Genomic DNA, 14,892 nt, shown 5'->3' with positions numbered 1-14,892 from the left:
TAAGTTGTTATTATTATTTTTATTATTATTATTATTATTATTATTATTATTATTATTATTATTATTATTATTATTATTATTATTATTATTATTATTATTATTATTATTATTATTATTATCATTATTATTATTATTATTATTACAGGCTAAGCTATAACCTTAGTTGGAAAGAACAGTGGAAAAAGACCATGGTACAGAGGCTATGATTGAGGGTTTATGTTTTCCTATATTCAATTTGTTTGAAAAAAAAAAACTCTTGTGTGCTATATATTAAGGAAAATACTCCATAAATAGATTGCCAACGCAATTACACCCAAATCCAATAGGGAAAATTACATCAATGAAGTAAGGATATTATCAAGTTGTTAGGATCACGTTGCTTTGAACGATGACATGCCCTCATTTCTCCCAATATGAATATTTCAAAGCTCCTTCCTATACGCAGCTATACGAAGAAGACATGTAAGCCAGTCGATCGCGAAAGCAAAAGTCCATTAACATTATTACAGCAATGCTGCTTGTGAGGAAATTTAGATAAGTGCACTGTGAAATAAATGTGATGAGTAAGGTTCTATGAATGGAAAGTGACTTGGTGTGTATGTTTTTATTATATTTATTCTAAGTAGTGCTGTAACGCATGCAGGGATGGTATTATATTGGGAAAACGATAGATATACATTTTGTAATAGATGATGATGATATTGTTATCACTTTTCTCATTATGAATATGTTATGATAAAGTAACGGGTACGGAGATGAGGCTACGTTACGTATATATAAAATTATTCATACTTTACACACACACACATATATACTGTATATATATATATATATATATATATATATATATATATATATATATATATATATATATATATATATATATATATATATATACACACATACATACAGGTAATGCACAACATATTTGTGAATGCTTACGTACACGTATACAGAATATATGTATATTATATATACATACACACACACACACACACATATATATATATATATATATATATATATATATATATATATATATATATATATATATATATATATATAATACACACATGATGAATCATAAATGGAATTGTAAAAGTTGATATAAAATTTAAATAGAGAAAGCAGAAATGTAAGACTGAAAATGAATATGAGGTAAAACTAAGGTAATATACACTGAAAATGCAGATACAGCAAATAAGAGTTTTTTAATCCCTCGGACGGCTTCCGCAATGCTTCCCACTTTTGTTCGTAACACATTAGCCACAAAATGTCAATACGTGTGCCATTCATACTTTGAACTTTTGAAGTTCTACTGATTCAATGCATATTTTAGGACAAAAGTGACTATTTAGGGGTAGAAGAGACTCTTCAGCTATGGTGAACATCTCTTCTAGAAGGACATTCCAAAATCAAACCATTGTTCTTTAGTCTTCGGTAGTGCTATAGCCTCTGCACTATGGTTTTCACTGTCTTGGGTTAGAGTTCTCTTGCTTGAGGGTAAACACGGGCACACTATTTTATCTAATTTCTTTTTCTCTTGTTAACGTTTTTATAGTGTATATAGGAAATATTTATTTTATTGTTGTTACTGTTCTTAAAATATTTTATTTTTCCTTGTTTCCCTTCCTCACTGGGCTATTTTCTCTGTCGGGGCTCCTGGGCTTATAGCATCTTGCTTTTTCTACTAGGGTTGTAGCTTAGTAACTACTACTACTACTACTACTACTAATACTACTACTACTACTACTACTACTACTACTACTACTACTAATAATAATAATAATAATAATAATTATAATAATAATAATAACAACAACAATAATAATAATAATTTAGTCCAGGATACAAACAGAATCAGTGTGTTCAACTGCTTGAAGGTAAGAGTACGAAGGATGGACGATACCAGTCTAATCCTCAAGGTTAGAAACTTCCTTACGGCATTGATATTAGGAAGCTGTTTGTATAGGATAAGACAGAGGGAGGACCCATGTTATTATTGTTAGTAGTAGTACTAGCTAAGCTACAACCCTGGCTAGATGGCAAAGCAGGATGTTATATTTCATCTTGATATTTTTCCCTGTTGGAGACCTTGGGCTCATAGTATCTTGAATTTCCTATTAGGTTATAGCTTAGCTTGTAATAATAATAATAATAATAATAATAATAATAATAATAATAATAATAATGATAATAATAATAATAATAATAATAATAATAATAATAATAATAATAATAAAGAGGCCAGAGAGGAAAGAAAATAAACAAACTACAAGAAAAGTAACGAACAAAGAAAATAACACGCTTTAAGAACATTAATAAAGTAAAGAAATGGCTGAGGGCATTTCCTAAACTAAATACAGGAAAGGAAAGCTAAAGATAGTTATCATACGACTAAGGTGAAGTGGATTCTATTTTGAAGGAAAAGTTGGGTCATTGATGAGTGGGGAAGGGTTTGATATTGATTTTTCGAGAAGTATGACATTTAGAGATATCGAGCAGTTGGTAGGAGGTAAAGCACAGTGGTGTGATATTATTATTATTATTATTATTAATATTATTATTATTATTATTATTATTATTATCATTATTTTTGTTGTTGTTGTTGTTGTTGTTTTTGTTGTCATTGTTGTTATTAATACTAGCTAAGCTACAACCTTACCATGAAAAGCAGGATGCTATAAGCCCAAGGGCTCCAACATGGAAAAATAGCCCAGTAAGGAAAAGAGATAAGTAAACTACAAGAGAAATAATGAACAAATTAAATAAAATATTTTAGGAACAGTAACAACATTAAGATAAATTTCATATATAAGATTTTGAGTAGTATGACCGAATGCACTGATAAAACACATTTTTGTACGAAAGATAAACTACAGATAAATCCGAGGGTTTCAGTTTATGCATATTTAAGAACAGTGTTGAAGTTAAGAGGGCTAGAGGATATAAAAATGTAGCTTGTCTTGGAAGAATTAACATGAAGCAATTTTCACCCGGTTCATTCAGAAGTATTAACCAGGATTGTATCAGCTGTATCACAGTGGATTATGCAAGATTGAAAACGAACTCCAGAAGGGTGTTGTGGAGGAAATGAAAAAAATAGAATCTTTGTTTTATGAACATCCATAATCATCAATAAAAAAGGAAAAGCGTGAGCGGGAGAGCTTATTCCTGAAGGAGCAGTTGCTGTTGTTATTAATTTTATTGGGAACTGTAATGTAAAATTCTTTTTTCAAATGAGATTTGAATAAGAATGTATTGAGACATATTTTATGTACGTTGTGGTAAAATTAGTCTTTTATAAGGTGTGTTCGTAATTTTTAAAAGTATTTTCATTTGCTGACGTGTTTGCATTATGGTGTGGCATTGTCAGTCGCATGACATGATTACACAATTTATCTCATTTCTTCATTAAATTTTGAATACATATAATGGTTTTGTATTGCGTTTTATTTTTGCTGTGCTTTATCTACATTTTTCTCTGTTACTGTATAGGGCATGTATGTGCTGTTCTTTTTAGTACTACTACTACTACTACTACTACTACTACTACTTGCTATGCTACAACCGTAGTTGGAAAGCAGAATGCTATTAGCCCAGAGGCCCCAACTGGGGAAAATAGCCCAGTGAGGATAGGAAACAATGCTAAATAAAATATTTTAAGAACAGTAACAAAAATGAAAATAAATACTTAGAATACCAGCCTATTAAGTCATTAGAAGTAATTATTCCCCTCAAATTCACCATACACTTTAGTGGAGCTTGGTAAGGTTGAAGTCTGAAAAGCAGTGTTTGTTGAAGAATCCCTTCTTTGGGATTAACTGAGGGCTAATCTCACTGTGCATTGCATGTCAGAATAGTGTGTGTGTGTGTGTGTGTGTGTGTGCCGGAATAGTCCCCTGGCGGTAAATGCAACTCTGGTATTCCCCTCTGATCCGAAACATACACAATCCCTGCTTTTGAAGTTGAGGCATCCGCTCTTATGTGCACAACGCCAGGATTTCTCCACAGGCCGGGAGCGAATTGTTTGTGTTGCCATGCGTTGTATTTACTGAGGCATTTCTTTGGTAGTGATTGAAGAAATACAGATTTAATGTTGGTGACATGGGATACACCATCAATTGTAAAAACGGATGTGTAGGTATATCTAAAGTGCTGACAAAATAGGATAAGGAGTAGGTAAGATTATTTCCCTTTATTCTTCGTCTCTCGTATATATATATATATATATATATATATATATATATATATATATATATATATATATATATCTTAGTTAATACACATATACAGTTATGTATGCATTTATAGACAGGTAGAGTAAATTTGTCAGGTTTTAGTTCCAGTATCATCCAGAATAGATGCTCACCAAAACGTCAGTTGGAAAGCCCAACCCCTCAGTGTGGTGACCAATCACAGCAGTATCCTCCCCAGTAAACAGCTTAAACTCACCGGGAGGGTATGTATATATATATGTATATATATATATATATATATATATATATATATATATATATATATATATATATATATAAAGAGAGAAAACTTGAGAAGTAGAATGATCAGCTTTAAACCTAATGTGTCGAAATGGGGTATATATAAACACACAGTAGGCACTGGTAATAATTACGCAATAATAATAATAATAATAATAATAACAATAATAATAATAATAATAATAATAATAATGATAATTGCATTCGAAAAGGCAAGAGACCGAAGCATTGTAGACTGACAAAGGATCGAAGAGATTATATTTCTACCTGCACCTCCACACTCGGAGGAAATAGATTACGATAGCGTCTTCAGTGATGACTCCGAGCTTGAAACCAACCAGGGAAGACTCTCTTGGGCCTCTCTGCTCAACGAGAAGGTATTGGCAGCCATTTGCGTGAAGATTCACTTACTTCAAGTAAGGGCGTTTTACACACACTCTCAAATGGAGAGAGAGAGAGAGAGAGAGAGAGAGAGAGAGAGAGAGAGAGAGACTACGCATGTAATTTATTGCGAGTCAAAAGGTTGATGTGGTCAGTGCTCTCTCTCTCTCTCTCTCTCTCTCTCTCTCTCTCTCTCTCTCTCTCTCTCTCTCTCTCTCTCTCTCTATATATATATATATATATATATATATATATATATATATATATATATATATATATATATATATATAAAAGTTACAATCTCATTTGAAACAGCAGGATGCTATAAGCTCAAGGGCTCAAGGAAAACAAATAAGGAAGTAAATGAACTGCAAAAGAAGTAATGAACAATTGAAATAAAATATTAAAAAAGAACAACAGCATTGAGATAAATATTTCCTGTATGAACTCTAAAAACTTGAACAAACAAGAGGAAGAGAAAGAAGATAGAATAGAGCTAATCAGAATCGCACGGTTTTTAATGCTTTTTTTTTATATTTTGCGAAAAAAAAATCGTTGTGGATTTTATTGCGTTTCTTATAATAGTAATGATAGTAATAAAAACCAGATTTGTTACAATTAACAAAAAGGCAACAGGAACTGCAAAGCCCAAATAAATATAAACTTTGAGTGGTAAAAGCTTCCGGGATTTGAGTGCCCTTTATAATAGTTATGTATTCGTTTATACATGCTACATTTCTAAATTTTTTCTTGATAAAAAAATGTAATTTGTTGATTAAATTTTTCATAAATACGTGAACAATGAGTTGTTTGTTATTTGTAATTTGCTAGGTTTCCCCCTTCTTCCGGAGACCATCGAAAGCATTTCATAATTAACGACTGCCCATTTGAGCAAGTGCACATCCTCAAATGTAGAATGAAGAGCCATAAACAATTTAAACCCCCGGGTCGTAATGGTAAACTCAGACTCTATGTATGTATCTAATACATGGGATATACAAATTCTATTCAAGGGCATTTCTTAAGCGAAATATTTTTGAAGAATTTAAATATACTTTTTTTTTTTTTAAATCATACTCAGCCAGGCTTTTCTTATTCCATGATCATTTTCCTCATCCTCTCATAACAGAACCCTGGTACAAAATTGGCTTTGCAGCATTGAATCTCGCATTGTGTGAAGTTGATTTAGGTGATAAGGGAGATTAGATATCCCCCCCCCCCCCCGTCTGCGCTTGCCCGGTTTCGTAAATTGAGTCTGAACGCTGATTTTGTTTCATTATGCACTTTGCAACTTACAGGCCTCTTTGGTTTTAAAGGGTGTTGCATCTTTAAGCGCGTAGCCATTTGAATGTGTAGATGGTTGCAGTGTAGTATGTCCTAATATATACATCTGCATTTTGAAGGTGTAGATGGTTGCGGTGTAGTAGTTCCTGATATATACACCCGCATTTTAAGGTGTCGATGATTGGTGTACACTAGGTCCTAATATATACATCTGCATTTAAAGGTGTAGATGATTGCAATGCAGTAAGTCCAAATATATACACCCACATTTGAAGGTGTAGATGAGTGTAATGCAGTAGGTTCTAATATATACACCCGCATTTGAAGTTTTAGATGATTGCAGTGCAGTAGGTCCTGAACTTTACTAAGCAAATGCTTCCGCACCGGAAACCGGGCTGTTGCAATCACGGAGAAATTAGGTCATCAGGTTAAGTTGCTGCTCTATCCTTTAATATCAGAAGATACCTCGGAGAATATTGGTGCTGGGAATTTTGCAAGGCAACTTAGGTAAACTTTCAGACCTGCATCCAAATGATTCGGTTTATGAGTAAAGGCGAGATCTCTATTTAAAGGGATTCCTACATCTGTGTATATTTGATTTAAGCAGTTTCATGGCTATTTTATTTTGGTGGGATTATTTTGTTTGATTGACCATTAACTGGTCATTATTTTATAGCGGGACTTTCTGCTGGAATTTGAGGGATTCCAGGGCTTTGAAGAGAAGGATTCAGTAAAGGTGTTTTACTTCGATTCCATAATTTAATAACAGGGTAGGTTAACTAGATATGTTACTGAATACTAGCAGTAAGTTGTATTACTAGTAATAAGTTTTAATCCCATTTAAGGAGGCAAGTGTTGAAATACTAGAAAGTGTGGTATCAACTACAAGCAGTCAGTAATTGGGTATTGTAACTTTAATAAAAAAAACTATTAACAAACATCTAAAAGAGGATAATATAGTTCTATAGTTGAGTATATGGTAACGAATTACTTATTACCTTTCATGATGGTTGATTGTTGCCTGTTGTTATTGTTATTAGTGTTGTTTTTATTATTATTATTATTATTATTATTATTACTACTACTACTACTACTACTACTACTACTACTACTACTACTACTGCTGCTGCTAAGCTACAACCCTAGTTGAAAAAGCAGGATGCCATAAACCCAGGGGCTCCAACAGGGAAAATAGCCCAATGAGGAAAGGGAACAAGGAAAAATGTTTTAAGAACAGTAACAGTAAAATAAATATCTCCTATATAAACTATAAAAACTTTAACAGATAAGGGGAAGAAAAACAAGAGTGTGCCCGAGTGTACCCTCAAGCAAGAGAACCCTAATTGAAGAGAGTGGAAGACCATGGTACAGAGGATATGGCACTACCCAAGACTAGAGCACAATGGTTTGATTTTAGTGTCCTCCTAGAAGAGATGCTTACCATAGCTAAAGTCTCTTCTACACTTACGTAGAGGAAAATGTCGTTTTCATCTGTTAAAAATACTGATAAATAAAAATGAACGGCTATGGCTCCATAATTCGTCAAAAGTTCTTTTTTGAACCTAATCTCTTTTGAATAGTGATGGGTGCTTCCCTCTTTAGTGTAAACAAGACCTCTTTCTTCTGTTGTTTACTGGTTAAACATGAAGTCTGCTGTCAGCATGTAAGCTTGTGAAAATGTCAAATATGTATTTTATTCCCCCTCAGTTGTCGAGTTTACTCCAAGAAATTTGTAAAATCTCTCTCTCTCTCTCTCTCTCTCTCCTCTCTCTCTCTCTCTCTCTCTCTCTCTCTCTCTCTCTCTCCTCTCTCTCTCTCTCTCCATAAAATAAATATTTTTTCTTTAAACATTTCATATATCTTGTAAAGTAGGGCTGCGTTAAATCATATGACGAATGTTAGTTTTGAATTCAAGTTATAAGGGAAATGGCTTCCGTTATTTGGTATTTATGGAAGTCGAACAGGAATGTGTTGATAAATTGTTTTGTTGACTTGAGATCCTTAGTGGGGCTTGAAAAGTCTTGAGGGAAAATTCAAGACTTAATAAAAAAAATTATTTTTTATTTTTAATATTTCTCAGTTTTTACCAAAACAGCTTTTAATCCCAATTTGGAAGATGTTTATTTTTTAGTTTTATTTTGATATCCACCGATCGATTGTTATTATTATTATTATTATTATTATTATTATTATTATTTATTAATTTATCATTATTATTATTATTATTATTATTATTATTATTATTATTATTATTATTATTATTATTACTAGGTAAGCTACAACCCTAATTGGGAAAGAAGGATACTATATGACCAAGGGCTCCAGCAGGGAAATAGCCCCGCGAGGAAAGGAAATAAGACAATAAATAAACTACAAGAGAAGTTATGAAAAATTGAAATAAAATATTTCGAGTACAATAGCAACATAGAATAGATTTTTCACACACAAACTACTAAAAGATATTTATGTCAGCCTGTTCAACATAACGTTCAATGCAAGTTTGAACTTATGGAGACAATGGATAGTGAAGGATGATATCTTCAATAAAGACAATGCGTAAGTGAAGGATAATGTCTATCGTGAATCAGAAAAACCTCGTATCTTCTATTGAACATCCGACCATTATCGTTACAGATGGAACATTATCAGTATATATTTTTAATCAAGAATATGTTTATCCTTCAAGAATTATCAATATATTTTTAATCAAGAATATGTTTATCCTTTAAATATTATCAATATATTTTTAAGCTAGAATATGTTTATCCTTTAAATATTATCAATATATTTTTAAGCTAGAATATGTTTATCCTTCAAGTATTATCGATATTTTTTAATCAAGAATATGTTTATCCTTCAAGAATTATCAATATATTTTTAATCAAGAATATGTTTATCCTTTAAATATTATCAATATATTTTTAAGCTAGAATATGTATATCATTCAAGTATTATCAATATATTTTTTATATAGTATATGTTTATCATTCAAGTATTATCAATATTTTTTTTTATCAAGTATATGATTATCGTTCAAGTATTATCAATATATTTTTTAAAAAATATGCTTATCTTCTCTTAGAGAAATATAGGTAAAGAAGATCGGAATGTCTGATGAATATTGGAATGAAGGTGAAAGAGAGAACCTAGTGTTTTATGCCACTGGTACAAATTATGTTGATAGTTGATTAGAATTAGGCAGGTTACGTGTATTACAGTTCAATTGAATTCAAATATTTCCCTTGCTTTTGTTTGTTTCCCTATTTGCGGTTTTTTGTATTGTATATATATATATATATATATATATATATATATATATATATATATATATATATATATATATATATCTTATTACCTTAATATCTGGATTCTCTTCCCCCTTTTAGAGACCAAAGGGGGAATCAACTCAAAGATAATAGTTTCTGGCCGGCCGGGGAATCGAACCCTGGTCCAGGAAACCGGTGCGACAATGACATAGCATTTAGCCACAGAGATTTGTGGCTAAATGCTATGTCACTGTCCCTCAAGTTTCCCAGACCATATTTCGACTCCCCGGCCGGCCAGAAGCTTATACCTTTAAGATGATTCCCCCTTTGGTCTCTGATCCCCAGGTATAAGAGAGAATCCAGATATTAAGGTAGTAAAATACATGGCTTATTTGAATATATATATATATATATATATATATATATATATATATATATATATATATATATATATATATATATATACAGTATATATATATATATATATATATATATATATATATATATATATATATATATATATATATATATATATATATATATACTGTATATATATATATATATATATATATATATATATATATATATATATATATATATATATATGTGTGTGTGTGTGTGTGTGTGTGTGTGTGTAATACCGTAGTATACGACCATACGTGTTTATTCGTCAATAACTTCCTTTGCTAAAAATAAGGAAGGAAAAAAAGAAAAATACAATTCAAATTGTTAAAGAATGTTGCTGAATCACAGATAAAGGAATTGATGCATAGATGAATTAAGTTTCCATTTTAGGTTTTAACTGCTTAAGAGCCATAGTTTTTATAGATGAGATATAAATTTCTATTTATCACAGATTTTTGTCTCCTAATATATTTATTTTATTATCCATTGTATTTAATATATTTATTTTATTAATTTACATTAATATGAATAACATTTTCTCTTCCGTATGTTAATCAGGCCAACTCTTCAAGAGCCTGAGTTCTCTCTCTCTCTCTCTCTCTCTCTCTCTCTCTCTCTCTCTCTCTCTCTCTCTCTCTCTCTCTCTCTCACACAAATAAATATGAAGGCGAAAGAGCAAATATAATAGAAAAGTTGGATTTTTTAATGGCAGAATTCCGGGAAATGAAGAAAAGAACATCATATCAGAACAGGAAGGAAGCATGGGAGAATCCATATTATTACCAATATTAAATAATGGGGATGAAACACAAACCATAATAGTAATGAATGCACAGGGTTTAGTCACGAGTAACTCTAAAAGGAAAATAGAGTTCTTAGAAGAACTAACCCAAATTGAAAAAATAGATATATTAAATATAAGTGAAACATGGTATTCCCAAGAGACTGGCAGTGATGACCAGATAAAGGGTTTCCAAACTTATAGATCAGACAGAAAAAATAGGAATCAAGGGGGAACCGCAATATATGGAAGAGACATAAATCAAGGATAAGTATGTGAAAAATACAGCAACACAGAATGTGAATTGATTGCGGTAGAATTTGAATTTGAAAAACTAATGAATATTGTAGTTTATAGACCCCCAAACACTAAGGAGTTTGACAGAATAATAGAAAAAATAGATGATATATGTAGAAACCATAAAGACTGGAATATACTCCTATCCGGAGATTTTAACTTTCCTTTCGTGGATTGGAAAGAACGGATAGAAGAAAGTGGTTGTATGTATACATAACAAAAAGATAGTAATAGTAGTGCAGAAGATAAGAGGCAATTTGAAAAGCTTCAAGATATGCTATTAGAACATAATATGCAACAAATAAACCACATTCCAACAAGAAAGGAAAATGTCCTAGATCTAGTATTTGTGAATGAGGTGAATTATGTTAAAGAAATAATAGTGTATAACACGGGAATTTCAGACCACAATGTCATAGAATTGATAGTTCATTCCAAAGCAAGTGATCACAGAATTAATAAAAGCACAAAACTTTGGGGAAGGATATGGAAAATATAACTTTTACAGTAAGAATATAAAATGGTCAGAAATAAATGAAGAACTGAATAAAGAATGGAAAAATGTATTTATAAGTGATAATATACAGGTAAATACGGATATACTGTACAAAATACTGGAGAAAATTGTTGAAAAATATTTACCGAAAAAAAACAATAAACAAAAGACGTGCATACCAAGAGACAGAAGAATCTTATTTCAGAAAATTAAAAAGTGGAAGAAAAATCTTGCAAAAGAAAAAAATGTGTGGAAAATGAGGGAAATAAAATGTAAGATAGAAAATGCAGAACAAAAGATTATACAGTCGAAAGAAAATGAAAAAAGGGACTTAGAAGAAAGGACACTTCAAAATATAAAAAGAAACCCCAAAGTACTTTACTCGGTATGCAAAAAAGATGAATAAAAGGAGAATAGAAATAGGCCCTCTAAGAATTGAAGGACGGCTAACGAATGAAAAAAAGGAAATATGCAACATATTAGCAGAAAAATATAAGAGTGAGTTCACGCCAAGAATTGCGAATGAGAATAATGAAACAGAAATGAGAGAAGAAAATGTTGAATATCTAACGGATATAGATATTAATGAAGCAGATATTGTCACGGCTATAAACGAAATTAAAAATGGATCGGCAGCCGGACCAGATGGAGTTCCAGCGATTTTGTTAAAAAAAACTGCAAACACTATCGCGAAGCCACTTGCAATACTGCTAAGACAGAGTATAGATATGAGCGAGATATATGTTAAACATAAATTAGCTTATATAACCCCTATCTTCAAAAGTGGATCAAGACTAGAGGCAAGCAATTATAGACCTGTTAGTCTAACATCACATATTATTAAAGTGTATGAGAGGGTAATAAAAAAGAAAATAATGAACCATTTGGTCAAAAATAATTTGTTTAATATGGGTCAACACGGTTTCGTACCTGGAAAAAGTACACAGACCCAACTGATAGCTCACTATGAAAACATATACAATAATATGATAAATGAAAAAGACACAGATGTGATCTATCTAGATTTTGCAAAAGCCTTTGACAAGGTAGACCATAACATATTGGAGAAAAAAATGAGAAAGCATAATATTGTGGGAAAGATAGGAAATGGGTAAAAGAATTCCTGCAAAACAGAAACAGATAGTGGTTGCAAATGACGAGAAATCAGATGAAGCCCAGGTAATATCTGGTGTGCCCCAAGGTACGGTATTAGCTGCACTGCTATTTGTTATTATGATCTCAGACATAGACTGTGCTGTTGAAAACTCCGTAGTGAGAAGTTTCGCCGATGACACAAGAATAAGTAGAGAAATTACTTGTGATGAAGATAGGAACTCACTACAAAGAGATCTAAACAAAATATATGAATGGGCGGAGATAAATAGGATGGTATTTAACTCCGATAAATTCGAATCAATAAATTATGGAAACAGAGAAGGAATGGTGTATGCATACAAGGGGACCTAATAATGAGACATCACAAACAAGGAAGCAATTAAAGACCTTGGTGTAATTTTAAATAGGAATATGTTATGCAACGACCAAATAGCAACACTGTTGGCTAAATGTAAGCAAAAATGGGAATGTTATTCAGACACTTTAAAACAAGAAAAGCTGAACACATGATTATGGCTTTACAAAACTTATGTGCGTAGTACACTCGAGTACAGCAATGTGATATGGTACCCACACTACCAAAAGGATATTGCGCAAATAGAGAGTGTACAAAGGTCCTTATACTGCTAGAATAGAAGTTAAGGACCTTGATTACTGGGAAAGACTGCAATTTTTAAAACTATTACAGTCTAGAAAGGAGAAGAGAAACGCTACATGATAATACAAGCATGGAGCAAATAGAAGGAATTGCTGAAAACATCATGGAGCTTAAAGTATCAGAAAGAGCAAGCCGAGGTAGATTAATAGTGCCAAAAAGCATTCCAGGTAAACTGAGAAAGGCGCACAGGACATTAATCCACTACGCACCAGCATCGATAATGCAGCGACTATTTAATGTGCTGCCAGCTCATCTAAGAAACATATCAGGAGTGAGCGTAGATGCGTTTAAAAATCAGCTCGATAAATACCTAAGATGCATCCCAGACCATCCAAGACTGGAAGATGCAAAATACACCGGAAGATGTATTAGCAACTCTCTGGTGGATATACGAGGTGCCTCACACTGAGGGACCTGGGGGAACCCAAACAAAAAATAAGGCAATAAGGTAAGGTAAGGTACGGTAAGGCACAACAGACATGGCAGGTCACAAGTCCCGTCTCCTACTTAAGTAACTTACGTAGAAGGGTAAATTTACGTACCATTCTTTTGACTTTCAAATACACACTAAAAGAAAAAGCGTTACAATTGACTAAGTTAGATTTTATATTTATTTATTTATTGATATATATATATATATATATATATATATATATATAATATATATATAAATATATATATATATATATATATAATATATATGACCCATTAGGCTTATTATCCTTTTAATAATAATCATAATTCAAGTTTACAGAACGTATATAGTGTGTAGTTTTTATGCCTAAAACTGGAATAACTTTCCCTTCCCTTGCTGTTCATATTGTTATTGTTCCAGTTCAGTAACGCACCAGGTAAGGGTAGGATTGTGACGATATTCGATATTTTGACTTTCTTTTCCATTTCGTCCAAGCAGACAGCAGTTAAATATTGAATCGGATTCCGATATCGGGGGACAATCAATCATTCACATGCAATTCCGTTGGTTTTTTTTTTTTTTTTTCTTTTTTATTAATTATCCGCTGAGATATCAAACGGACATTCAGCTGGTAATTAATCTAAAGTCGGGAAAATTAATCTTCCTTTCGACATTTTAAGATCCTTAAATGAATTTCTTTGACATATACTTTTTTTTTTTTAGTGTTCTATATATGTGGTATGTCACTGTCGTGCAAGTATCTTGGACCAGGTTCGATTCCAAGGCCGACCAAAAGCTATTTCTTTGAGTTGATTCCACCTTGGGTCTCTGTTCACGAGGTATACAGTAGAGGGAAGGCAGATATTAAGGGAGTATAATATATAGCTTTTTTGAATATATATATATATATATATATATATATATATAATATATATATATATATATATATATATATATATATATATATACTGTATATATGTGTGTATATACAGACACACACACACACACACATATATATATATATATATATATATATATATATATATATATATATATTATATATATATATATAAATATATAAATATATATATATATATATATATATATATATATATATATATATATATGTATATATATACATATGTATGTGTGTATATAAAAAAAACGGAAGAACCTGTTATTAAAATATTCGTTATGCAAATATGATCTTCCTTATCATTGTTTATACCAATTAAATCCTAGAATTCTGGCGATTACCTTAGTGTATATATTGCCCTTATCGCCATATTCAGAA

General features: G+C 31.4%; 1 pseudogene; it reads left to right on the top strand.

Moving 5' to 3' along the window:
- The first annotated feature begins 388 nt into the window (after nucleotides 1-388).
- The window catches only part of LOC137633325 (uncharacterized), a 15,820-nt pseudogene continuing 1,316 nt past the window's right edge, over nucleotides 389-14,892 (top strand).

This window comes from Palaemon carinicauda, chromosome 3 (genome assembly GCF_036898095.1).
Source record: "Palaemon carinicauda isolate YSFRI2023 chromosome 3, ASM3689809v2, whole genome shotgun sequence".
NCBI lineage: Eukaryota > Metazoa > Arthropoda > Malacostraca > Decapoda > Palaemonidae > Palaemon > Palaemon carinicauda.
Note: the sequence above shows the minus strand (reverse complement) of the source record. Positions and strands in the feature narration are given on the sequence as shown.